This window comes from Aptenodytes patagonicus, chromosome 6 (assembly GCF_965638725.1).
Source record: "Aptenodytes patagonicus chromosome 6, bAptPat1.pri.cur, whole genome shotgun sequence".
NCBI lineage: Eukaryota > Metazoa > Chordata > Aves > Sphenisciformes > Spheniscidae > Aptenodytes > Aptenodytes patagonicus.
Window position 1 is genome coordinate 44,597,470 of NC_134954.1, and position 26,978 is coordinate 44,624,447.

Genomic DNA, 26,978 nt, shown 5'->3' on the forward strand with positions numbered 1-26,978 from the left:
TTTCTTTTGACTGTGTAATTAAGAAATGCTAGCTGTGTTATCACAACTCAATTTAAGGTTTTCTTAGTCTGGATTGTGGCATGTATGTGATATAAAGGCTTGAAAGTGAGCTAGTTGTGAAGTTGCAACCCTGGATCAGAAGATTCTGAGTTCAGTTTCTGCTCTTTCTCCTGAAGTTTTACATGATCTTGGATAAAATGGTTTCATTTTTATGCCCCTCTTCCTTCCAGATGATAAGGACTGACTGTTCTGCTTTTCATCCAATACTTTGTGTGTATGTGTGCACAGGTGTGCTGAGTTCTAAGCAACAGAGCACTTAAACATGAACATGGCTTTATTGATACTGAAGTGCTAAGATAACTATGTGTTTCTACAGCACCTAGCAGTTGAAAAGCAGAGCATCATTTGGGACATCTAAACACTATGATGATACAAATAATGATGGTACGGTTTACCACGTAACAGAAGGAGCATGTGTACTCTGGCGGTGAAGTCTGTTTTAGATAATTATCTGCATAGCAGATTGGGAAGAATTTCAATTAGCTACAACACGTGAATGAAAAAGAATGACACTGACAAGGAAACATTAATTTAGGAGATTAGTGTGCAGGATGGATGTTGATTGTAATTTCTGAAGGAAGCAAAAAGGTCAATACTTATACTAGAGTTTGTACGGCATTAAGGTAATTAGGTTGAGGTATCTTTATTTTAAAAGTCTTCTAATAGCAAGATAATGTTAGTTCTATAAAAACTGTCTTATACTGAAGCTAAAATATCATAATTAGCGATGTCAGTCCAAAAACTCATGCTGGATAGAAATCATTTGACAGGAAGCTTCATATATTGTACTGTGGTGAGATGTTGAACTGCTGTATTCTACTGCTGTAGAATTTGTAATTTTTTTACATCTTTAAAAATAGCAAGCTTTCGTTCTCAATCAGATTCTAACTGTCGCTCCACTGTTATGTGAATAAACATCCATTCTGTGCAAACTACAAGAAGATTAAGCATTTCTTGGAAGTCTCTGGTTAAAGCAGAATAATGGCTGCGTTTTTTCTTGGATTGATTCTGTTTGCTATTTGTCCCTGGCTCTAATGGAGAACTGGAGAGAGAGCTCATGTGTCTAATGCTAGCCAGCAAAGTAAAGCCTGTATGTCATGAGGGATTTTTTTTATCCTACCTTTGTAGATGGAGCCAAAGAAACTGTAATTGTGCAAATAGAAGCTAGAATAGCATGCATCCTTTCTGTCTGTACTGTTTTTTCTAAATTAAAATATTAACTTCTTTTGTTAGTGTCTGTCACTAAGCAATGGAAAATGAACCTAGATTTTCTGATATTAAACAAAAAGTGTTGTTTACCACTTCCTTGGCATTTACAGTGGAATTAGCATCATCATTGCCTCAGGGTTGAAGCTGGAATACAGTTAAGGCTCAGACACACAACTGAGTCGCTCGTACCAGCTTAGCCACAGCAAATGAAACTGGGCACAGACAGCAGGTAAAAAGCATGGACCTAAAAATCAGTAAAAGCAGTTTTAAATGTTGTTTTTCTTTGTGCTTGTTGATCTGCTCATGACTCCTATGGCCCTTCAGCGTGTGCCTGGTCATATCAGCTGTGGTGGTAACAGGGTTGCACTTAGCTACTTCCTCAGCATAGCTGTTTCTGTGCTGGACTGTTGTTGTCCAGGGCAGGTGTTTCTCTGCAATGCTGACACTTGGTATGTCAGAATAAAAGTTCTACTACAGATTGCCCTAATGCAGCATTGATAGGTTGCTTGCTCTTGACCTAGCTGTGCGCTTTGCTAGTGTTAAATGCTCAGGATATATTGTCCCTCTTTTGAACTCTTCTCATTGAAGAGAGCTCTTGTGTGGGCTTCAATCATGGTTTGATTGCTACATACTGTAAGGCTTTCAAGGATCCATTCACCTTTCTCTCCTTCACGTCTTTTTGTCTAGTCAGACTGAAAGTCCTCACTCAGACTCTCTCTCATTTGTACAGGTAGCAGTTGGGTTAACAATGCAACTACGTGGTACCATGGTGACACTGCTGTTTCAGGTCTGACTGGTGTATTCAGAAGCATGAGCGTCTTTGGACAGACTCACCAAATGGTACTCATGGACATCCACCTAACATTATGAACTCTTCTCCCTAGGTGACTGTAGTTTGGATTCTGTGGAGGAGGTTTCTGCTCTGACTCGGCCCCCAAACTTGCTTCTCTTCCCTGATGCTAGACACCAGTCAGGTAAGGTGATATAAGTGCCTTTCAGTGCAGGGTAGTCTTTTACGTCATTTGGTGTTAATTTTGGTACCTGCAGCAAAAATCCCTGTAGCCTGATTCACTTTACAATTCTGTATCCTTTTCATCCCAATAACCAAGTGCTTTGAGTATGTTTTTGTTAGTGCAAAATACCGTATTTTACCTGAAAGCCAGCATCTATTCTAATCCTGTGCTAAGGTGCTAGTAACAGAAAGAGTTTCCAGAGCCATGGATGTCTGGATTTACAGGTGAGGTTTTCTGTTGAATTTTGATCAGACCAATTGTGCTTATATGGCTGCATTTGTAACATAGCATGGTCTAGCCATAGGTCAGGTAGCAGAGGAGGTTACCACACTGTCATTTATTTTTATAAGGAAGGGTAATTTCAAAGGAAAACAGAGCTGTTTCCCTATGCTTCCTTCTACAGGCTATAAAAATACTCTTACATAATAATTAGATAGCTCAGTTTTCATATAAGCAATAAAAATGACAAAAAATCCTACTGTTTTTTGAAATTTACTTTCCACATTAACAGTGCAGATAGGCAAAAGGAAATTAACATTTTGGTAGACAACAAAGGACACTAAATATTTTTAAAGTCTCAGCTGAGCCAGTGCGTGAACAGCTACCTATCTGTGCTCAGTCCTCTCTCCATCTGCAACAAAGCACAGTCTTTTTCCACAAAGCATCGGATTCATGAGACAACCTTACAGGAGTTTAATTACCAAAGGAGTGTGCAATATGTGGCCATGTTGGATTCATCAGGTGTTTGGAAAAGGAAAGCTAACATGTTTAATTCAAATGTGTCCAGTGGAAACATATTACAGCTCACATCCTTTCTCAGGCTGGGATAAACCTGGGTGAAAAAAGCCTTTTTATTTTCTTTAGTGACCTGCATTACTATGTGTCAAGTTTCATCTCATTAAGTACAGAACACAGATTCTGCAAAGGCAATGTCTTTGCACTCAGTCAGGACCCAACAAGGCAGGCACCCTTTCCTCACAGGAAATTCTCCGGGGTGACTTTGCAGGCCTGGGGTTGTGACTGGCATCTTCTGACTTAGAGGAGAATGGAGATGTGTGAGTACCAGGAGAAAGCATAGTATTTTTGCTTTTCATCATCATCTGTAAGTTTTACCCTGACACTAGAAAAATGACAATGTGTGCATCAGATCCATAAACTCTAGTTTGAGACCTGAAAGTCTTTCCCCAATATCTCTTTATAACCCTGAAATTAAATGAAAAATCTTACATTAATAAGACTGTAGAATGACAACCTCCCCCTTGTGCTTCAAGGGACAGATTGCTTGTTCCACCACAACACCTCAGTCAGGCAGAAGGCCAGCAGGGCTCTGACATGTTTTCAGCCAAGCTTGAGGTGCATAAATTTCAGTCTGAAGGGTACATGGCACTTACAGCACTGAAAATACATAGTATCAGGTGAAAATCAGCAAAATATCCTTTACCCAGCCCTTCATGAAATGCTCCTGTTTTCCTCTTGCTTGTAGAACTTCTATTTCTATAAAACACGCAGCCCTCTATTATAATTAGATGCCTTTATATGATGCCAGGGTCACACATTTATGGAACATGATTCTAGTTATACTGACGGTGCTATCAACTGTCATGCTGGCAGCAAGCTCTTCTGTTAGTGACACACCTACATCTCAGAGCAAGCAAAGCCAACAGGTTTCATTACCACAGACAGCAAAGAAAACACTTTCTGCTTTATTAACTCAATGAAATTCCATAAAGGTGAAGGGCAAGGTTAAAATGAAAACTGAGTTAAAAGAAGAATTCAAGGGAGAAAGAAGCTGGTGCCAAGAATGCTTAAATAACCTTTATCTGCCCCAGTGTCTGTACCAAAGTAACCTCTTAGCTTCTTAAGCAAAAGGCTGTATTCAATCACTTACCATTCAGTCACTTAGTCAGGGAAGCATTTAGTCCCACATTTCACATGTGCTGTGATACAGTAATAGGATTTATGTACCACTGATAAATCAATGTGGGAATAGTATCCCATCAAGAAAAGCTTTGAACTTCTCTCTTCCTTCAGGACAAAATGAGCAACTGAAGTAAGAAATCTGGTTTCTATAGATTTCTGCTTCATGATTTATGAAAACTTTTGACTTTTTTACAGTTGCAAAATTTATAAGAGTAGTCTTCCAACTATGGTCTCTGATGTCTAACAAAAGCCGTTCCCTCACCTAGATGCTGAAGATAGCGTCCTCTATCTAGCTGCCTGTTTTCTCTTAATTATTTCTGAATTGCCCATTCCTCTGTCAACTTTGTTTGAAATCTGCTAATAAATTTATAAGTTACACAAGATGTCAGCCTACATGCACAAAAAATTACTCCTACATTGTGACTGTTACAGTCCCATTTCTTTTGGGAATCAACTGTTTAACTCAAAACAGAGAGAACTCCTTGAGCTATCGGGAGATGCTTTGTAGCAGAGGGCTAAACTTTGTCACATGGCTTGGCAAATTAGTGCGCTCTCATACCAATTCAGTGACTGAGTCAGGTCAGTCTTTTTGTTTGTCTGAAGGCCGGGTTGTGAGATAATGTGTGGTGGTGTATAGAAAAGACCTGTGTGTTGTGGGAATAGGTCCATATCCTGAAACATGCACTCATTGGAAAACAGGGCTCTGAAAGAACTTTGGAGTCTGACAGGCCATCCCTCCCACCTCACAGTGGGCTGATACCTGCTTATATCATGGTTTGTAGTCGTTTGCCTTTCTTATTCTCAAATAACTCCATTATCTCCCCAGGCAAGATGTTTTCAGAACTTCCCTACTGTTACCAGAAGATTTTGCTAATAATTAACAGACTTTTGAAAGTTGCAAGCTTTACTATCAGTTATACCCAAGTGAGAGTCTGTTGGTCTCAGCGTCGTAGAGGAATATGTAAACTATTAACTTACCAACTGTGTTTAATCCACTAATATACAGCATTCTAGCAGTGCACATATAGATTTCTTCCCTATAGTGAGGCCTGTGAAGTATCATCCAATTTCTGTTCTGCACTCCTGGTTCTGTGCCTCTGGAGGGGAACAGACTGATGGACCCAGGCTTTTCTGCCCAATTCTCCATCGAGGTGAATCCTCTCTTCCCTCTCGTGTGTCCCACTATGTACTCATCCCCTTCTCTTTCTCTTGGCCATACCAACGCTTTCGTTCATTGAGCTCTGCTGCTGTAACAAAACAAGTGGGCTAATGATTGAGGTATAACTGCACACTGTTTTAGAGATACCTGCAGCGAGCACAGTCACTTGGGAAAATGGCACAATAAAGGTTTCTCTCATAGATGAGGTTATTCTGCTTGCTTTACAAAAACGCCTTAGCTATGACCTCAGACAGGAAAGCTGAAAGAGTAACAAAATTTGCTATAAACATCTACTGCACGCTCCACACAAGTGTCTAAATCTTCTGGGCTGTTCCCCATGCTAGAGATGTGAGTTTATAGGGGTGCCAGCTCTCTGAATTTCCAGACCTGTTTCATATGAGAATAACCTGATTCACAATGGCAGAAACACATGAGAAAAATTTCCCTGCTAGCACTGACAGGAATGTCCATCCAGCTGGTGGAGGGGCATTGTTTTCAGTGGTCAGTGGTAAACTCTCCCCAGAGTTGGTGGCTTGTAATCTTCCCTAAAGCTCAGATCAGGCTACTCTGTGGAGCTAAGGAGTTGTTTGCTGCCTGCTGATGCATCTGTGAGTGCCCAGTAACTAGCTGATCTGCAGAAACTCATACAATTGAAGACCTTTCCAAGTTGCCTGCCTACATCATAGAATCATAGAATCATTAAGGTTGGAAAAGACCTCTAAGATCATCGAGTCCAACCGTCAACCCAACACCACCATGCCCACTAAACCATGTCCCTAAGTGCCTCATCTACACGTCTTTTAAATACTTCCAGGGATGGTGACTCAACCACTTCCCTGGGCAGCCTGTTCCAATGTTTCACCACTCTTTCAGTAAAGACATTTTTCCTCATGTCCAATCTAAACCTCCCCTGGCGCAACTTGAGGCCATTTCCTCTCGTCCTATCGCTTGTTACTTGGGAGAAGAGACCAACACCCACCTCGCTACAACCTCCTTTCAGGTGGTTGTAGAGAGCGATGAGGTCTCCCCTCAGCCTCCTTTTCTCCAAGCTAAACAGCCCCAGTTCCCTCAGCCGCTCCTCATAAGACTTGTTCTCCAGACCCCTCACCAGCTTCATTGCCCTTCTCTGGACACGCTCCAGCACCTCAACGTCCTTCTTGTAGTGAGGGGCCCAAAACTGAACACAGTATTCGAGGTGCGGCCTCACCAGTGCCAAGTACAGGGACACGATCACTTCCCTACTTCTGCTGGCCACACTATTTCTGATACAGGCCAGGATGCCATTGGCCTTCTTGGCCACCTGGGCACACTGGCAGTTCACATTCAGCCGGCTGTCGACCAGCACCCCCAGGTCCTTTTCCACCAGGCAGCTTTCCAGCCACTCTTCCCCAAGCCTGTAGCGCTGCATGGGGTTGTTGTGGCCGAAGTGCAGGACCCGGCACTTGGCCTTGTTGAATCTCATACAGTTGGCCTGGGCCCATCGATCCAGCCTGTCCAGGTCCCTCTGCAGAGCCTTCCTACCCTCGAGCAGATCAACACTCCCACCCAACTTGGTGTCGTCTGCAAACTTACTGAGGGTGCACTCAATCCCCGCATCCAGATCATTGATAAAGACATTAAACAAGACCAGCCCCAAAACTGAGCCCTGGGGAACACCGCTCGTGACCGGCCGCCAACTGGATGTAACTCCATTCACCACAACTCTCTGGGCCCGGCCGTCCAGCCAGTTTTTGACCCAGCGCAGAGTACACCTGTCTAAGCCGTGAGCTGCCAGCTTCTCGAGGAGAATGCTGTGGGAGACAGTGTCAAAGGCCTTACTGAAGTCCAGGTAGACCACATCCACAGCCTTTCCTTCATCCACTAGGCGGGTCACCTGGTCATAGAAGGAGATCAGGTTGGTCAAGCAGGACCTGCCTTTCATGAACCCGTGCTGGCTGGGCCTGATCCCCTGGTTGTCCTGCACATGCCTTGTGAGCACCCTCAAGATGAACCGCTCCATAATCTTCCCCGGCACCGAGGTCAGGCTGACAGGCCTGTAGTTCCCCGGATCCTCCTTCCGGCCCTTCTTGTAGGTGGGTGTCACATTGGCAAGCCTCCAGTCATCTGGGACCTCCCCCATTAACCAGGACTGCTGATAAATGATGGAGAGTGGCTTGGCGAGCTCCTCCGCCAGCTCCCTCAGCACTCTCGGGTGGATCCCATCTGGCCCCATAGACTTGTGAGCATCCAGGTGGCGTAGCAGGTCATTGACTGCTTCCTCTTGGATTACGGGGGATTTATCCTGCCCGCTGTCCCTGTCTTCCAGCTCAGGGGGCTGAATACCCTGAGGATAACTGGTCTGACTGTTGAAGACTGAGGCAAAGAAGGCATTAAGTTCCTCAGCCTTTTCCTCATCCTCGGTGACAATGTCCCCCCCGCGCATCCAATAAAGGATGGAGATTTTCCTTGGCTCTCTTTTTGTCATTAATATATTTGTAAAAACTTTTTTTGTTGTCTCTAACGACAGCGGCCAGATTGCGTTCTAGCTGGGCTTTTGCCTTTCTCATTTCCTCTCTGCATGACCTAACGAGATGCCTGTACTCTTCTTGAGTCGCCTGCCCCTTCTTCCACAAGTGGTAAACTCTCCTTTTTTTCCTGAGTCCCAGCAAGAGCTCCCCGTTCAGCCAGGCCGGTCGTCTTCCCCGCCCATTCTTCTTATGGCGTATGGGGACAGCCTGCTCCTGTGCCTTTAAGACTTCCTTCTTGAAGATCGTCCAGCCTTCCTGGACCCCTTTGCCCTTCAGGACCGTCTCCCAAAGGACTCTCTCAACCAGCGTCCTGAACAGGCCAAAGTCCGCCCTCTGGAAGTCCATGGTTGCGGTTTTGCTGCCCCCCCTCCTTACTTCACCAAGAATGGAGAATTCTATCATTTCATGGTCGCTAAGCCCAAGACAGCCTCCGACCACCACATCTCCCACCAGTCCTTCTCTGTTTGTAAACAGCAGGTTGAGCGAGGCACCTCCCCTGGTAGGCTCAAATCACATCATTCTCTGGGAGTCCATCTGGATGTTTTTCAATAATCTTTTCCACATCTCTTTACGTGTGGGGGTTGTCAGGGTTCTTACACTCAAGGTGTACAGCTGCTGCTTTTGTGATCTCCGGTGTCTCTGCACTGCTCCACTGACCACCCCATATGCAGATATGGAGCCTCCTTTAAGAGCTACTTGTTAAGAAAGGGACTGTTGCATAACAAACAGTTGCTAATATTTCCTGTCTTGCATTATCAATCATAGTAACTTAGTTATTGCTATCTCATGTATAGCTTAAATGTTACCTGGGAATGCCCTTTTTTAACACTGGAGAGACGCCTCTGGAAAATCTTAACATCCCTACCTGTCTGTAGTGTAAAACTTACAGTTCTGGAGAAAAGCATGAACTCACACGGTAGAACAGGAACTGAAAGCCAAAATACCTAGGTAGTGTTACAAACTTTGCAGTGGACTTATCATGGATATATAATTTTGCTTCTCAGATGCTCTGTTTCCCTTAACCTTTTGTCTGTTTAGATCATCATTTCTATGAGGAGTGTGGTCCCATATTATGTATGTTATCTGACTTATGCTTCTGCCATAATGCAATTAAATAATACTTTTTAGTGTCTGCAAATAAGCCGAAGTCCGTAAGTGTTTAACGGCACTACTTCAGTGATAAACCTATAGTGGTCACAGAAAAGCAAGGTTAACTTCAGTTAAGAGACTAGCCAGAAGTATCGTTGCCTGCTCGTCAGTCCATCATTCTTGCCTACGTAGCTGCAAATGATACAAAGCATTCTTACCACCACTGCATCCTTCAGGGTAAGTAAATACGTGCCTTGGAAGAATAGTTTTGGCCACTTCTTGTAATTGGAGGCCAGCTCACTGTAAGGTCATTTATTAAAAATAGAGGGTTCTGGTACAGGTCTGACCTACCTTGGCACCTCAGAAAATGGGACAACTGAGTTTGGTGGCTTCTGGGCCAAATCTAGGACTGCTAGAAATGAGTGCAATTCTGTTGAGACAAGTGGAGTCATAGTTACTTGTTACCATTTTTAATTAAACAGGCAGAGCTTATTATTACAGTGCAGTAGGGAGAAATCTGGAAATTAAATAGGCTTATAGTTATTAACAGGTTAATGGCCTTTAAAAATAAAATTGCCATGTCATTAATTCATATGTTACCTCAAGGTTATCGTGTTTTGATGCAGGTGTACTTCAGAGCAAGAGTTTTGTCCTGTGCAATAACCTAGTTATGTCACTTACCACTGTCGTCTTATTTTTCAGTGCTATCTGATGTATGAACAATATGCTAGAGAACAAGTGTGTAGAAAGCTGATACAAAGTGTGAAAATGTATATCAGGTGCCTGCCAAGCCAGGACATGTGTGAAACAAATGTTATTGCAGTGGTGCTGACAGGTGTTAGCAGCAGCCAGCATGTGGGTTTTCTGCTAGTGCTTTTTACTCACATCTTTCTGTTAAGTGAATCCCAGCTCTCATTTTTCCATGTGGAAAGCTCCTGTCCTTTTATTTTTTTGTATAACAACAGGTATAGGTAATGTGGTGGTGTGACTGGTTCTGGACTAGCGCAGGCCCTGCAGCCCCTGGACAAGGGGTGGAGGGTCCTGCTTTCCTGCCCGCCTCTGGCTCCCTCTGTAAACCGTGAGAGTTCACCCGTCCTCACTAGCACAGATAGAAATGGGTGAAGGTGACTGAATGCTGAAATGAAGTACGGGTTGTGTTAGGTGTGTAGACCTTGTGTTGAACCTCTCGAGATGCACAGCTTCTATATCAAGAAGCAAAAAGTCATGTGGTGAGGCAGGTGGGAATGAGTTCTCCGAAATTTTGGGGAGGGGGTGGGAATAGAAAAGGCATTGAGACATTTAAAAACTCAGCCCGGCACATACATTTAAAGCAATGCAGAAGGAACCCTGGAAGCTAGACTGGGAGCAGGACAGAGGGACAAGTTGATGGGGGGATCTGAGGATTTATCCGATGTGTCATGTAAACTGTTCTCCTCAGTGTGTCCCCTCAACTGGTGCATCTTGCTGTCTGATCCATGCAGGCCTGAGGTACCTAACCCAGCCTCTGGCTGAGGAGAGATAGTCCTTTAGGATCCTCCTCAGGAGCATTTGCTGACAACTTAACTCTGTCTTTCCAACAGGACCTTTCAGTAGGTTCAGTGTGATTTTTCATCTCTAGGATCTTGCTCTGTGAAATGCAGATTGTACAGCTGTGTAACTCACAGACAGTGGCTGAGCTACTCTCTTTTGGTGTTTGTTGGGTTGTTACTTATTGGGCTGTTATCTGCCTTTCTGCTTGTTGCCTTCCAGTGCCCCTATTCAACTGAGCAAAAACATTCCCTCATTTCAGTAGGTGGGTATAGTTCTAATAGACAGGTCATGTATTCATAAGCACAGTGCTGCCCCTTTACTCATTTTAATTGTTTACTGTAGCAGGCTGCGACCTTGTCATATTCCCCTAAATTGCCAAAAACATAAAACCAAAGCTGATTGACTCTTTTGGTAACCTTGTAACCCATCTTAAATGGCAGTAATGTTACTTAGAGAGAGAGTCGAGAGCATAAAGGAACACCTGATGAGCGCTTCTGACAAAGCTGCACCAATTTTTGCCATGTGAGAATCTAACCCATTGTATGGGGATCTGTTATGTATTTTTCTAGATGTGCCGTAAGGCCTGGGTCCTGCAAACATGTACACGTGCATAATTTTACTTACTGGTCGGTAACGTTGCTCTGTGATTGTCTGTCCCTTTATTCAAACACAATAACATTACAAAAAGTATTGCTGAATAAAGAGCTGTAAAAATCTGTGTTGGAAGGGGTCCCCAAGCTCTATTTCCCCCAAAATTATAGGACCCATCCAAGTCATCTAAAATATGCCCATGGTCATTAAGTCTGTTGTGTGATCTGATGGATAAACACACAGAGCTACATATTCCATGCTTTTAAATATTCTCAGGTTACCACAACTTTTGTCCATGGGCAGCAAACGTCATTGTCTCAAGAGGCAGTTTACATTGGGAGTAATTAAAAAAGATTACTGTTAGTGTTGAAATAGAGTTGATTATGTTGTAGCATGAACAAGTTTTTTCTTCTTGTGGCAAGACCCTTCCAGCTTCAGATTTAAAAACCTTAGGCCCTGATCCAGTCTTTCCAATGCTTTTGCTGACAGCTGGAATAGGCCTTCAGTGCTTGCATATTGGCCTACTACCTGCTAAGTCCTTGGCTCCTCCATTTTCTGGCATCTTCTGCAATAGATTAGATGATACAAAAAAATGCCTTGGCTTCTAGCTGCAATTTCACATATGGTAAAGTGAGCTCAGCACTTAGTTATGGTTTGGGTTTTTTTTTCCCTCTATCCTCCCTCCTGGTGACAATTCCAACAGCATATTTGGAAAATGGAAGTGGGAAATAGGAAAAATTGAAGCAAGTAGTGGAGATCTGAAAGTATGGAGGTCTTGATACAAGCATGGTATGTCAAACAGAAAAACCTCTTTAAACCATCTCTGCAAACTCACAGAAGAAAATATGATGCATGGGTTTTGTGCAAAAGATGAAGAATCTGGAATGTTAATGCTCCGAGCTAATTTGGAGGTATCTGTGCTGGCCTGATAGAGAGGCAATAGCACGAGTGAGAAGGATTAAAACCTATTAGTTAGCCAATACTTGTTGGAAACATAGAAATTGAGTGAAGCACTAACAGAGCCAATGGGACAGGAAACATCTGTCATACTGGCACAGTCAGCATTGTAACTGAAAAGGACCTTACCTTGCAGTCTTTGCTAGGGCAGGCAGAAGAATTTTAAGTTGAACTATATAGTTAACATTTTTAGAGAGCACATTCCAACTTTTTGCATCAATGACAACTATGTGTTATTTTAAGCTCATCTTTGAACTAAACTTATTTATTTGATCCTGAATATTGGGTGGCATTTTTTAAGCTATCCTCTTGATAGACCACTACTAAATGTCTTCCTCACTCATACACACATTTGCAGTTCAGCCACTGAATTTAAAAAAAAAAAATAATTAATCTTTAGTCATGACCATTATGTCTAAACATTTATCTCTTTTTTTTTCAAATGCAGTATTCCTAAAGTCAATAAGTGTGGGTCTTTTTAAGTGACAGAAAAAGCAGAACTGCTGCTGAAAGTCAGGCACCGAATTTATAGAGATACATCAAAGTACAGTAACCACAGTGAGTCCAAGTCCATCATCAGTTTCACTCTATGGGGTAGTAATAAAAAGGAACTTGCTTGTTAAGACCTTGTGCAGGTGGGATCACCAGGTCACTTTACACAGGCTTACCGAGCTATTATCTCAGCTTGATATGTAATTACCACTCAACTCACAGCATCTGTCAGGACATGCATGTTTTTGACAAAGCTTATAACAGACATACATCTGCCTTTGACCCCACTCTTAATTTCCTTTTCTTGCATAAGCACTGCTGCTGCTTTATAGTACAAGATCATATTGCTGGAGCTGAATGTAACAAAATTAGCATCAATATATGATTTGGAAGAATGAAAGAACTTTTCAGATGACAAACATCAAAGAGCTGATAAATGCTCCCTAACAAACATCTTTGCTATGAAGCTTTGTTTACATGTTTCATTTAATGGGCAAATGATTAACCAGTGGTCTGTATCAAAAACCTCTTTTAGTTTGGCTTGCTCCTACTGGTTTTCTAGTATTTTAGGAAAGTGCTCCTAGCCGTCCTGCAAGGCTGACGGAAGAACAGACCCATGAGATTTCAGAGATACAAGCAAGTTCCTAGTAGCTGTAAATAAGAAATGTATTATAATGTCTTCACATTAGGTTGTATTTAGAGTTCCAAATATATCCCTCTGTGGGAGATGTGCTCCTGCTGTGCATCTCCCCGGGGATGCCAGGCTCTTCCAAGGTCACGCAGTGATTTCAGTCCTGCTCTGCAGTGTGTTTTCCTCACTGACGTGCAGTGTCAGCACTCTGTCCACAGCAGGGCTCTGCATACACCTGAGGGAGAGGCTTTGCTTCTGCACTGTGCCGTATGGAGTTGCTTTAAGGCACCCTGGCATGTTGGCATACTTCAGACTTGTCTTGGAGACCATAATGTTTGATGCCTCACTCTTGAATGCAAAGATCAAACAGCCATGAATACCAGCTGGGCAATTCTTTTGAAGAGGAGGGTGCTCAGCTCCTGATGACACGTGAGACAGGTGAATCTGTTGATTGTGGATACACACAAACACTCTCTTTGGGGAGGAAAGGAACTGGATATCTGTGTGGCTGTGGAGGGGCCACTACCACAGGGGTCCATCCAGCAGATGGCTTCCCCAGTATAACTACATTGGTTGATGTGGCTGTGATGTAGATACAGGCATAAAAGAGCTGTGTATTGTCACTGTAGCATGTCCACCAAGTGTTCTAGGAGTATGTGCCCCATGTGACAGGAGCTGAGAGGGAAGGGACAGCCTTCTCAAATCTTCCCTAGTAAGTCTGCCCCCGATATAGGACTCTGGCTAGGTACTGTGGCTGCAGTGGATTTGTGCTTGGGTTGAAATTAACCTTTAACCTTTACAAAAGAATTGGGTAAAGGAAGCAAAAGCTTTTTGATCCATAAACTCACTCATTCTGAAATCAATACCTACATTTCCTGGAACGCCTTGGCAATGGTGGCTGGGGATTTCTTGAAATTTAATCTCATCAGCCTCAATATTTGCTTTTGCTGGAATAGTATTTCATAGGTGCATCCCGGGACCACGACATCTTACTTACTAATGCAAAAATTAAATCAGACTGATGCTTTTTGAACCAACATTTTTTTCTGCATGTTCCCAGTTCTCAGTATAGCATTGCCATATGCAGTATGATTTTTATTAATTTTCATGAGAAGGATGGGGTGAAGTCTAGTGATTTGTGAGACTTTAGCATGACTTTTGCATACAAATGTCTTAAAATACAGGAATTGTTGTTCTTGAAGCTTATGATAGCTGGAACTGCCTGAGATCGCCTTAATACTGAGTTTGTGTCCCAATTCTGCAGCAGCACAATGAACTCTGTTGTGTCTGTTACCTAGCAAATGTTGGTTGTCTTAAACAGGTGACATTAGCATCTAAGAATTATTAAAGCTTTAATAATTATTGTAGATTCAGATAGAAAAGCAAAATTTTGCCCTTGAAAATTGTTCTTTGAAATGAATGATATAATGGCTAATTGCTGGGACTTAATCGAGTAGTTAAAAGAAGTGCTGGTACTGATAACACTAGAGTTGAATGATTTTTATTATGGCCAAAATGATTCAATTTTAAGCGTTATATATTATCCTGATGTGAGAACTGTTGGTATGATTGATGCATCTGACACTGTATTGAAACCAGTAGGGAATTGTTAGGGTACAGGGTGTGCTTAACGGGTCACCCAGTAAGTTGCTGTTTCCTGCAAGGACTTGATGACAGCAGAAAATTTTTTGTTGCATGGGCTTACACAAGGTATCTGAATTTTTGCAGTGTACTGTGGTACAACTTTGTGAAATGAGCCGCTAGTGAAATGAGTTCTGAGAATCTATATAATTAAACTGCTGAGAGCTGTAAAACCTCTATGTTAAAGTACAACGTGTACTTATTGTAAAGGAGGATCTGTAAAGTTTCTGGAATAGAATCTAGCTACAAATTGCCAATAGTTTTTTAAACTCTTATGCAAAGTGGTTTCATTTCCAAAATTTGGAAATTTTCATAGTTTGGTGTTGATAGTAGCTTGCTATAAAAAGCTATGGGTCTATCCTCTCTTGATACCTCTTCGTTCACATTTATCCAGTGGAAGTTAAAACTATTAAGCAAGATAGCAGTCTGAGATTGCTTTTCTAGCTTCTAATGTACAATAAGTTTTTGGTACAACTAAACAATACAGTGTTAGTTTATAATGTGATACATCACAAAGTATCTAAAGCTTTGTCATGAATTGCTTTACATATGGACTGTGACTGATCTTCCACGGTGCAGGTCTCTGACACGGAAAGAGATGTGGGGGAATGAGGTAGATCGTTCCTGGCCTATGAGTGTGGATCTGTAGGGGAAGGCTGTGGAGATTATTGGAACCATGAGTACTCGACTGCTTAGCAAGTAGGGGAGAAGATTCCTCATTCCAATACCCTGATAGAAACAAAGCTTACTCAGGTTTTTACACAGGGAGAAGAAACTGAACCATCAGTACTTATACAGCAACATTTTATTGCCTTTAGGAACTGGATTTTGCCACCTTTACCTGCCACCAACCAGAGTAATAAATCCCAGGTTTCCAGTAAGTCAGTTCATGGACTAGGACACAATCTAAGATGTGTGCGTTATTCTGAATCTGGCCACTAAATGTTTAACAGGGGTTTTAGATAAAAGGTAACATATATGTAGTGAGGCTGCCTTGTTTTTCTTGAGTCACAGAACTGGAATAACAGGACGTTTTTGTCACCATTCACTGAGCCGCTCATTTACATGTGGAATTCATTTGCATGCCATTGACATTTGGGGGAGAGCGCTGGGAAGTGTCTGGGAGGATCTGCACTCCGTGCAGAACAGATCGCTGGCTGCAGTTGGATGGGAACAGAATTAGCTTGGCCTGTGGGAAAAATGGAAAAATGAAACTTGGCTTCACAAAAATGTGTCTCAATTGTACATTTTGGTTTGGAAAGATGCAGCAGTGCCATGCAGGTGAGGCATAGATGTTAGGTATTGGTAGGAAGGAGAATTTCATTGCAAATCACCTTCTGGGCTGCATAGCTACCTTCCATCTTTGGGAAGTTCTTGGGGATTCACTTTTTCCATCTTCAAAACACTTTTCTGGTTTATAGAAAGGCTCTGTAGAGTCCAAAGTTCTGTTCCTTACTGTGCCGACCTGGTTTGTGATCTTGTATAAAAGAGACTTTTTCAAAGATAGCCTGTGAACGCTTTCTGGGGTTCTGAAATACACCAGCTTGTGTATTGACACTTGTCAGCAAAATGTTCCTTTGGTTTAATAAGTATAGGAGCCAGGAAAACTTGTCCGGTGTTTACCGGGACCAACAGTCTGGTGGAATGAGTATTCAAGGTAGTGAACCGTGGCTGGAGTGAAGCAAATGTGTGTGGACACTCTCAAAGCTGCTCTTTTGCTTGGGGTGAATGTTAATGGCATTTCCGTGTTTCATGATGGATTCATTCAGACATTAAGTCATTGGAAAAAATACTCTCTAAAAAATATGCACATGTTCCTGCTGACTCAAAATCTTGTAATAGCAGCATGCTTACAAAAAAAAAGTTGTAGTTATTTTGTGATCTTAAAAATCAAATGTTGCCAGAAAATGTCCTGGATTCTGGCTGAACACATGGTCATTTCAGTTTGTGCAGGACACTTAGTTTCCTTGTGGCTCAGTTAAAGACTAGGAGCTGGGATGTCTGTGAGGGAAGGAGGCAGCCCCTGTTGCATATAACCAAAGAAGACCTGGAGCAATTGATGAAGTTGGACTGGAGAGAGGATAGTTGTGTTAAATTACTGTATTTGGTAAATCATTCTTTTTAAAAAACTATTTTTCAAAGGTGATAACAGGGTGATGGTGGTGAATTCATTTATTTACTTATTTCTATAATTGCTTTGATTTCTAGACTGGTGCTGAAACTTTATCTAATCTTAATTAGTGAAAGACTACTGTCTGAGCAAACAGAGGAGCACCTTTTGGGACTGCACCTGAGGTGAATATATTAGGGCATTTTCAACACAGTCAAGCAGGAGAAGTAATTGCTTAGCTTGTGCAGTTGTGATGTGAGTGTTCTTGGCAAGGAATAGCCAGTTCTGTATTTGATGAGCCTTCCTGTGTGATTTTGGTCAACTTTTACTTGATCTTTCTGTGCCTGAGGTACATCTGTTCAAGAGGCTGATCATTTTCCTAGATCTGTTGGTTTGGTGGTTCTGTAAGGATCATACATTCTTCCAGGCAAAGCTGTCTCCTTCCTACTTATTATGTGTATAGCGACTGGCACAATATGTCCTCGTAGGTGCTATTGTAATATAGAGCTCACTCCTATTAATAGTTTTAAAGAATTCCCATTCATGTGAACAGGAACTGTGCCTCAGTAAAACCAGGGAAAAGGCTTGACCGGGTGAGGTGAAGGGTGCATTAGCCTCATGCTAGTGTCACCCAGAGAAACATTAAGTGACTGCAGCATGAAGCAGGGCTGGGCATTGTGTAAGCCTCCAGGTTTTTTTTTTCATGTGAGAAAGTTTCAGATTCAGGATGAGCTTTAAATTCTACATTTAGTTCAGGCACCTGGAATGTTTTATTTATGTTGCACGTAGTAGCTGTACAATGAGGGTTTAAGGGAGTTCAGTTTAGGGTGGGAGAGGAAGAAATACATCTATTGAAAAATTCCTCTCCGTTTCTACAAAGATGCTGGCCACATGACCAGTGGCTGGCATCTCCTATATAGGGAATACTTGCATATATACCTATATATCAGCAAGCCCTCCCTACTAAGATGCTCTCTGCTAAGAAATGTATAGCAATATGCTTAAGCAAGGAACTGGTAAATCCGTTGCAAAATAGTGGCTTGCCATTTTCTCCTTGCATTTTTTTTAACATGTATGCATGTTCTTTATATGCAGGAATACGTAAGCTCACATGCTGTTTTAAGTATGTGGACAATACACACCAGCTTACAAATCAGTTCAAACCTAAGTGCTTAGGTAGTATCAAGCTTGAAGGTTAATTTGCAGCAGAAGCTGCTGCTAGCTGAACACTGAAAGGAACATTAGTTTCCACTTGCTCCTTCAGTGGGTACTGGAGCGGTTCATCTTGAGGGCGCTCACAAGGCATGAGCAGGACAACCAGGGGATCAGGCCCAGCCAGCACGGGTTCATGAAAGGCAGGTCCTGCTTGACCAACCTGATCTCCTTCTATGACCAGGTGACCCGCCTAGTGGATGAGGGAAAGGCTGTGGATGTGGTCTACCTGGACTTCAGTAAGGCCTTTGACACTGTCTCCCACAGCATTCTCCTAGAGAAGCTGGCGGCTCACGGCTTAGACAGGTGGACTCTGCGCTGGGTAAAAAACTGGCTGGATGGCCGGGCCCAGAGAGTTGTGGTGAATGGAGTTACATCCAGTTGGCGGCCGGTCACGAGCGGTGTTCCCCAGGGCTCAGTACTGGGGCCGGTCTTGTTTAATATCTTTATTGATGATCTGGATGCGGGGATTGAGTGCACCCTCAGTAAGTTTGCAGACGACACCAAGTTGGGTGGGAGTGTTGATCTGCTCGAGGGTAGGAAGGCTCTGCAGAGGGACCTGGACAGGCTGGATCAATGGGCCCAGACCAACTGTATGAGGTTCAACAAGGACAAGTGCCGGGTCCTGCACTTCGGCCACAACAACCCCATGCAGCGCTACAGGCTTGGGGAAGAGTGGCTGGAAAGCTGCCCAGCAGAGAAGGACCTGGGGGTGCTGGTTGACAGCCGGCTGAATATGAGCCGGCAGTGTGCCCAGGTGGCCAAGAAGGCCAATGGCATCCTGGTCTGTATCAGAAATAGTGTGGCCAGCAGGAGTAGGGAAGTGATCGTGCCCCTGTACTTGGCCCTGGTGAGGCCGCACCTCGAATACTGTGTTCAGCTTTGGGCCCCTCACTACAAGAAGGACGTCGAGGTGCTGGAGCGTGTCCAGAGAAGGGCAACGAGGCTGGTGAGGGGTCTGGAGAACAAGTCTTATGAGGAGCGGCTGAGGGAACTGGGGTTGTTTAGCCTGCAGAAAAGGAGGCTGAGGGGAGACCTCATCGCTCTCTACAACCACCTGAAAGGAGGTTGTAGCGAGGTGGGTGTTGGTCTCTTCTCCCAAGTAACAAGCGATAGGACGAGAGGAAATGGCCTCAAGTTGCGCCAGGGGAGGTTTAGATTGGACATGAGGAAAAATGTCTTTACTGAAAGAGTGGTTAAACATTGGAACAGGCTGCCGAGGGAAGTGGTGGAGTCCCCATCCCTGGAGGTATTTAAAAGACAAGTAGATGAGGCACTTAGGGACATGGTTTAGTGGACATGGTGGTGTTGGGTTGACGGTTGGACTCGATGATCTTAGAGGTCTTTTCCAACCTCAATGATTCTATGATTCTATGATTCTATGATTCTAAGAGGAACGTGGATCCCTCAAGCCTGACGTTACATAAAATTGTTATTAGGATGTGGATTCCAAATTTTGTGCCTTTTGGGTTCTGTTCTTTTAGATTCAAGCATATAAAGCCAGACCTTGGAAAGGTCCAATTGGTGCTGATTTACATCTGCTAAGGATCTGGTTCAGGGGACACATCGGCATCTTAACTTGTACAAATTCTGGTATGAAGCGGTTATCTTCAGTTCCTGTATTCCTGTGGTGACTAACTTCGATTTTCACGGTGTACTGTAACTGAAATGTAGTTCACAGTTAACCCAAAGTCAATTCTGAAAAACTTTTCACAAGGAAGTTTACTTAAGTTTGAAAGATATACAGGCACTTAGAAATGGCAGGTAAACCCCTCATTGCATTTGAAAATCCCATTTGGGGCTTACTCCCCATTGACTTCCATGGGAATTGAGCTTGTTTGTGTTTTTGAAAAATCCCATGGGCACTTATATGCATCTTTACCTACTTAAAATTCTGTCTGTTGACAGTTTTGAAAGTATCATCTGATGGCTAGCAAACTGGAGAGTTGATTTGTGTCCTGGATTTCAGTGATTGTTAACATGGCCCTGTCTACAGGGTGTAACTTACTCTTTTGGTTAGCATGAAGATTACCTTCTGGCAAATGCCAATTGATTGATTTGTTATTTATTTTGCATTTATGATATTCCTTCTGCTGTGTTTTAAGGTGTGTCAGCTGCATGGGACAGAAAGGATTTCTGTGCCTGGAAGTTAAAGGCATACAACAGAAAACAGTGTTTATATACGTGGTTCCTATTGCATTGAGCAAATTTTCACAAAACCAGAGTCTGACCTTTGGAGCTGACAGCACTGTATTTAATGTGCTTGTAATTTATTTGAAGGCTTCACTGATTTTTATTTTATCTTTTAATATTTGACGCATTCCCATTACTAAGGGATTCTGCCAAAAGCAATCCAGATCACAATTGAAAAGGAAAAGATGTGGAGTCAAACGCCTTGCCCCCTAGTCACTGTTCATAGAAAAATCTGTATGAATGGAGATATCAGATATCTCCCTAGGCTGAGAGGTTAGTGATTTTTATAAAGAGTATCAGCCAGCTTGCACATGTGAAAAGTGTCTCTTTTCTAAACATCAAGTAAATAACTAGAAATGCAGGGTGAATTTTACCTTATGAAGTGTTGGTAGTGAAGAATCTGATGGATCATGAAAGTCATCCAGTAAAACTAAGTTGGATTTGAGTAATTTATGAAAGTTGCAGAGTAATTTGTTCATTGAGTGCTGGCAAGAAGCAGTAGGCATGGCTGTTTGTCTTGTTGCAGTGATACTCTGCAAGAATAGGCAGCCAAGACAGGACAGACAACTGCAGCTGACATTGGCTGCTCGGCGAAAGAGCTCAGATGCTTTTTAGCCCTCTGGATAAAGTTTGCTTGCTGCAGTTCCAGACCCAGAACGGCTTTGAGACAGCAAAGCTTCAGTAGGAAACGGGAAGTCACAAACATTGCAAATAGAGAGGAAGACATCACCTGATCTCCTGCTAGCCTTTCTAACAGGGAAGGTGCAGAGGCCTTGGAGCAAAACAGAAGAGGTTTTGTGTGCTGGGTCTTACCAAATGTCCATCCAGCCTATTATTATTCTTGTCCTCTTGGCTAAGATTGTCATGTCTGTTCTTGTCTGTTTAATATCTGATAGGTCTTTACTGTGAGGACTTGCTATTAAATAGCTCTGTGGAGCTGGGCTATGGCCTGTGCGCTTGCTCTGTCTTCCCTCTGCACCAAAACCCTTCAGTGACCCATTGCAGTAGAGTACAGTAGGAGAACAAGGCGAACAAGGCAGGGAAAACGCTGCTTCCACGGATATTCTCCCATCCTCCAGCAGTTTGCAGCTCAGGGATTTCCTAAACCAAAGTTATTATCCTTGTGATTAGCTCTGGATGGAATCTAATAGTCATCTTAACAGACTCTTCATCTCGTTGAGAAGCTAGGGACACATGTGGTAATTAAGAACAGTACTTTTTGATGGCTTTCTCTCTGGACCTCAGTGGGTTGCTGAGCTGCAGCGCTCAGGTATGGCTGGGTTGCAGAGGCTGACAGGAGCAAACCTGAAGGTGATCTGTGCTAAGTGTCTGCTAGAGACTGTCAAGGACCAGAACCATCTGTGGGATCTGCCTCTGAAACAAAGGCTGACTTGCTAGGTGGTGCTGTGAAGACTGCGGCCACAAGGAGAGTTTGCAGCAGAGCTGCTAGTTTATAAACCTACACGTGGCACTGGGCAAGGAGTGAGCCAGTGGTATGTGAGACAGCTGTGAGTAAAGCAGGAGCATCTGGGGACTTACACTGTGGGAAAGCCAGAAGGCAGAAACCAGAGGCTGGCGTGCTTGTTACCTGGACAGAAAACTTAAAAAATGTGGCAGAGCCAATGGGCCCCACATCATGCAGTATTGCTGACTGAAATGACAGAGTTATTTGGCTTCAGAGATGAGTAAGACTGTACGAATACAGAAAAATAGTGCTGGAAATGGAATTTCTGCTGAATTCAAAATTAGCAACAGTGAGTGACAATTATTAGCAGATGTCAGGCTTCTATTTATTTACTTATTTTCTGGAATGTTTATAGGTTTCATTTTCATCTTTTTTTGTGTGTTAGTCTTTCAAATTTTCTCACATGAGGTGCAGAGAATTTGTATACCAGCTCTTTAAAATGGCAACATTGAGGGATCTGGGTGAGATTGTATATGACAAGGAAAATTCTGTGTATGTTTATTGCTGCTATAGATGTTGTTTGTTTACAGAGTGAAATATTATTAAACAACTTGGGTGATAGGCAGAATAACCAGTCCACCCTCTCTGGGCTAGTGTTGACCAGTATCACCCAACTAGCTTTTTTGCAGAGCCTGCCGATAAAATTAACATCCCTCCAAAACCTAAGTAGCTGTCAGACAAGAAGTCTGGGCCCTAGCAAGGCAATGGTAAAACTGTTCCTCTCCCCTGGAAGAGAAGAGCAAGGACTTGCAACTTAAGCATGCCACTGAGCCGCAGCGGCTCGGTGCTCTGGAGCTGTCCTGCGAGCTGGAGTCCGCAGTGCAATCGCCAGAACTGTGGGTCTCTCCGCTGATTCTCCACATTTGCAAGGAAAGCATGAAGGGAAAAGGAAGAGCTGTATAATTTTGCTTCCAGGATAGTTCTTTTCACTCACAGCTGTTGACACTGTTCTTGGTCCAATGAACACTGCAGAAATCCATGTTAGCAGCTGTTTTCCCTATCAAAGCATTTTCCTTGGATGAGAGTGTCAGCTGGCTGAAAACTGTCTCCAACCATTTGATTTTCCATGGTGGGGGTGGGGGTGTTACTTTTATCACCAATAAAATATGAGAACCTTTGGATGTGGTATTACCTGGCTTATTTACACATCCTGGTAAAATTTCCAACAGCTTTTTTTGTGACTGTCAGCTTAATTTTAATCTCCTAATTTTTCTGTGCAGGGAAATGAGCAATACAAGCTGAAGGGTGCTTCTTCCCCAAAAGGGCATATACTTTGTGTGCTGAGTGGGTGGGAGATGGATTGGGATGGGACAGGATGGGACACAAGCTTACTTCTCTGTAGTTTCAAAGGAAATTTGAAAATTTGTTCTCAATTTATGTGCAGCTTCCTTGTGTAGGCAGCTAGAACCTTGGCAAGGACTTAGTGTCCTTCTTCACTTCAGAAGTCTTGAGAATTTTACTTGTTGACTCTCTGGTTTCATTCCATTTTAGAAATATATGGAAGAGGGGGAAAAAAGTTCAAGAAAACAGAAAGGCGGACTGGACAGGACAGCATTCTGGGAGGCCAGAGACATAGGTCCTATCCCTGTATCTGTCATTTGATGCCTAACTGAAGGCAAATCACTTTAGGTCTCTCATGTTTTCTTCTCATGCTGTTTTCTCCTTTCCTATTGAGCCTTTGAAAGTACAGCACCTAACACAATAGAAACTAGAGGCCTGGGTGGGGCTGCCGTTATTGGTAGTCATGATGACAGTGTCTCTGCAGTGTTTCGGCTGTGTAACATCTGCCATACCTTACCCATTCCTATTTGGCAGTGGCAGCTTAGTTTTCTTACACGTATTGTCTGATCAAAAAAGTAAATTTCAGTGATCTGGAAAGTTCTACAATAGCGAATACTTTGGCCAGCATCCTGGATTGAAATAACTCTGTTTAGCCTTCCCATGCTAGTTAAACTGTCCTCAGGCTTAACCTGTCATTCACGTGCTTTTTGACATCTTAGTTCTCTCCTGGATAAAAGGTGTTACAAAGATCTCCTAGATACAAAGATGTTACTGAATGTATGCCCAGATAACCTCTCTATTACAAGTACTACCATGTGTTTGACATTGCTGTGGAGCATGTGGAGAACAAGTGGTATGCTAGAAGATATGTAATCTTCCTGAAGCCTCTGTATGAAAAAATAATAAAGTATTTCATAATGCTCCTTTCTTTTGGTGGTCATTGAGACAAAATGGTGGAATTAACATTTGATAAATATCTTCTTTGGTCTTGATGGGTGAAATCGTAACTCCAGGCAAGACAGCAGAAGATCTGTCAAAGACAACCTAGAAAAGAGATCACCTTCTGATTTAAATCTTGTTGCAAAAAAGAAATTCGGATTTGAGGCTGCAAGCCGCTGTCTGCAGCTGTTGCTTATTCGGTGCTCTAATATCTTGCAGAGACTGGAAGATAGTTACATATTTTTTTAACATACAGGTACTCAAAAGCCTGTCTTCATTTCAGTGCTGGCATTCTCTCAGCCGGTCAGCAAGGGTGCCATTGCCTAGCACTGTCTGCATCTGCCCACAGAACGGCATCTTCTGTCTGTGCTGTCAGATTGCTCTGCTTAGTTGGCTCTGTCGGTTTCAGGGGCCTCCAGTGAGTTACATCAGAGATGGACTTTGTCCAGGGATTCAGCCTTAATCTGAATTACCACCTCCACTCCCAGAAGATAGGCTTTGAGATTATTTTAGGAGCATATATGTATGTGTGATAATTCTTGTGTGTCTGCCTCAGCAGGGTCTGATAGACTGCTGTGCTCTTTTCTTTATTTTCCATCTTTGACATAATCAATTGTAGCCACAATTGCATAAAGCCATCTAGTAACTAATTTTTTCCAATGGTGACTTTTTTTTTCCAAAAGGTCACGGACAACGCTGCTGCTCGCTGTTTACTTAAAGAGAAAGAATGTAGTCACATATGTTCACATATATAAACCATAACTGGTCTGATACTGTACTGTGTACAATGCATTTTTTTGAAGAACCGAAAACAGACCAGCACATGTAGCTTCAGAGAGTTTTTTTTTTTTAATCTTTTACCAAGTATTGTGGGTACTGTAAAGCAAATAAATGGGTAACTTGTTTGAAGTTCCTGCCCAGTCAGGACATGGCTAACTGATAAACTGTTGTAAACATTTGGAAAGACAGTTATACTGACATGAGATCCCCTGGTACAGTGTAACCGAAGCATATCTAGCACCAATGTTTCTGAACAGGGCAGGAATGGCTTTGTAAAATCCTGCTTAGCTGGTGATTTTTGAAGAAAATAGGACAGAGACTCTTGATGGTCTTCTTGTTAAGAAGACTGTAGTGCCTTAAGATAACTTCAATACTTAGCTGAATGGGCTTTGTATCTTCCTGCCAGAGGAGACATGGCTTTCAAATTAGAGCAAATCACACCAGTAAGTGATTTCTGAGGTCCAGTTACAACAGCTCTGTTCCAAAGGCTGAGGAGCACATGACATTTCCAGCTATCCAGCACTTACTCCAGGACTGTCAAATAATTTGACGTGTGGTTCCAGGGACATGGCAGAAGCTTCTTTTCTGTAAAACTTTTGCTAGAGTGATTGCTGCAGCTTTTAGTTTAAATTGCAGGACATGAGAGGGACTGTGCAGGCAAACATCAGGTTACGGATAAGACACTGAGCAGAGATCTGGAGGAAAATAAGCCATGAACTGTTGTAAAGGAGTAACATGGACTAAACATGGGAAGTAACGTGAAGAAAATAGCTCGTCATGATCTTTGCCTACATCCAACAAAAATTTGGTGTTGATTTATCAGAGCCTGACCTGCATCCCAACCGTGGTTTACTCTACGCATTATGTAATGCTCAGGGGACATAAACCACGCAACCCCAGGATCCACATGGTTCTTGTGAAAGCTTCTGAAATGTTTGGTTCCTCTCCTGGTAATTCACAAATGGTCTGCACATGCAGACCTTGCTGCTTACATCATAGTATTGTCATGTGAACTCTTCTTGTTTTGCTATCAAAAGTACATGATTTCATCTTTAAGAATAAGGAATGAGGGTTACAGGAGCAAATAGGAGACCTAGTACAGGTCAGTAATTTTCTATTTCTGTTTTTCCAAGGCTTATAAAAGATGTATGTGTTGAGATATGCTAAGTACATGGATGTTGTTGCAAGCGTATATACAGCATATCAATGACCATAGAAGTATGCAAAAAAATATCCACGTATGGTTGAGAATACACTTCACTAGGACCATGTGCCCTGGCAGTAATGTACATTTCCTGCTAAATGTTTATCTTATCGTATCTGTATTTACTTAGGTGGCTTAGTGTGTGCTTTGAAGCTATGGGGCTGCATTTGCGATTGTTTCCCTGACCAAGTATTATGTGGTAGACATGCAAACTAGCTCATTAATGAAATGCACTAAAGAGAAATTAATGTATTAATGTCCTCTGAGTACTCATCTTCCTCTGGATTGAAGGGTTGTGCTGCTGATAGTGAAATGACACATAAGGACAGAGGATGATCAGTTAAAATCCAGTTGGAGTAACTGATGAGGCTTAAGAATGCTGGCTCTGATTGACAATGTCATTTAATGATAAGCACAGAGGAGTCCACTGTTGGACTGGAAACTATGCAAAGATTGCTAGGTGATGTGCACCATCTTTCCTCTGTGGGGTGGCTGTGAACAGACTGAACTAAGACTATCTTTGCTTCTTCTCAAGACCTGAGAACAGGATGTGTAACTAGCATAGGATTCTTAAAAATAGCAGAGAAGAATGTGTCCTTCAGATAACCCTCAAAACTTGCTGAAGGACAAAGGGCCCTTTTACATACCAAGGCCCAAAGTATTGAATTCCAAGGGGAATAGTCTCTATCGTAGCTGCTGCTGCAGGTCTGTGCTGTAGGACTCTGTAAGATAGTTGGTTATTTTGTCCTTCTCTTTCTGATTTATGCACTATGCTTTCCTCTGGTGTGTTTATTTTCAGTTGTCCATCACACAGAATTCCTTGTGACTAAGTAAAATAGGTTGAGCCTCCTTCAGAGCACTCGGCTATCTCTCTGACCATGAGGGAATTCATTGAAAAATTAGGCCCATCAAGCCTGAAGCATTCTTTCTCTGAGCCCAAGACTTTTCCTCTCCTCTGGATGCTGTGCTTGGGAGAAGTGATCCTTTGCTGTTTT

The 26,978-nt window shown here is 42.7% G+C and overlaps 1 protein-coding gene and 1 pseudogene across 2 annotated transcripts in view; both read left to right on the forward strand.

Annotated features, from left to right (window-relative positions):
• Nucleotides 1-26,978, forward strand: part of SPATS2L (spermatogenesis associated serine rich 2 like) — a 152,036-nt gene that overhangs the window by 11,874 nt on the left and 113,184 nt on the right. For both annotated transcript variants that reach the window (XM_076342320.1, XM_076342321.1), the window contains exon 2: nt 2,154-2,243. The gene's annotated coding sequence lies outside the window, so the exon portion shown is untranslated. The remainder of the gene's footprint in view (nt 1-2,153; nt 2,244-26,978) is intronic.
• On the forward strand, nt 21,146-21,315 carry LOC143162636 (U2 spliceosomal RNA; annotated as a pseudogene).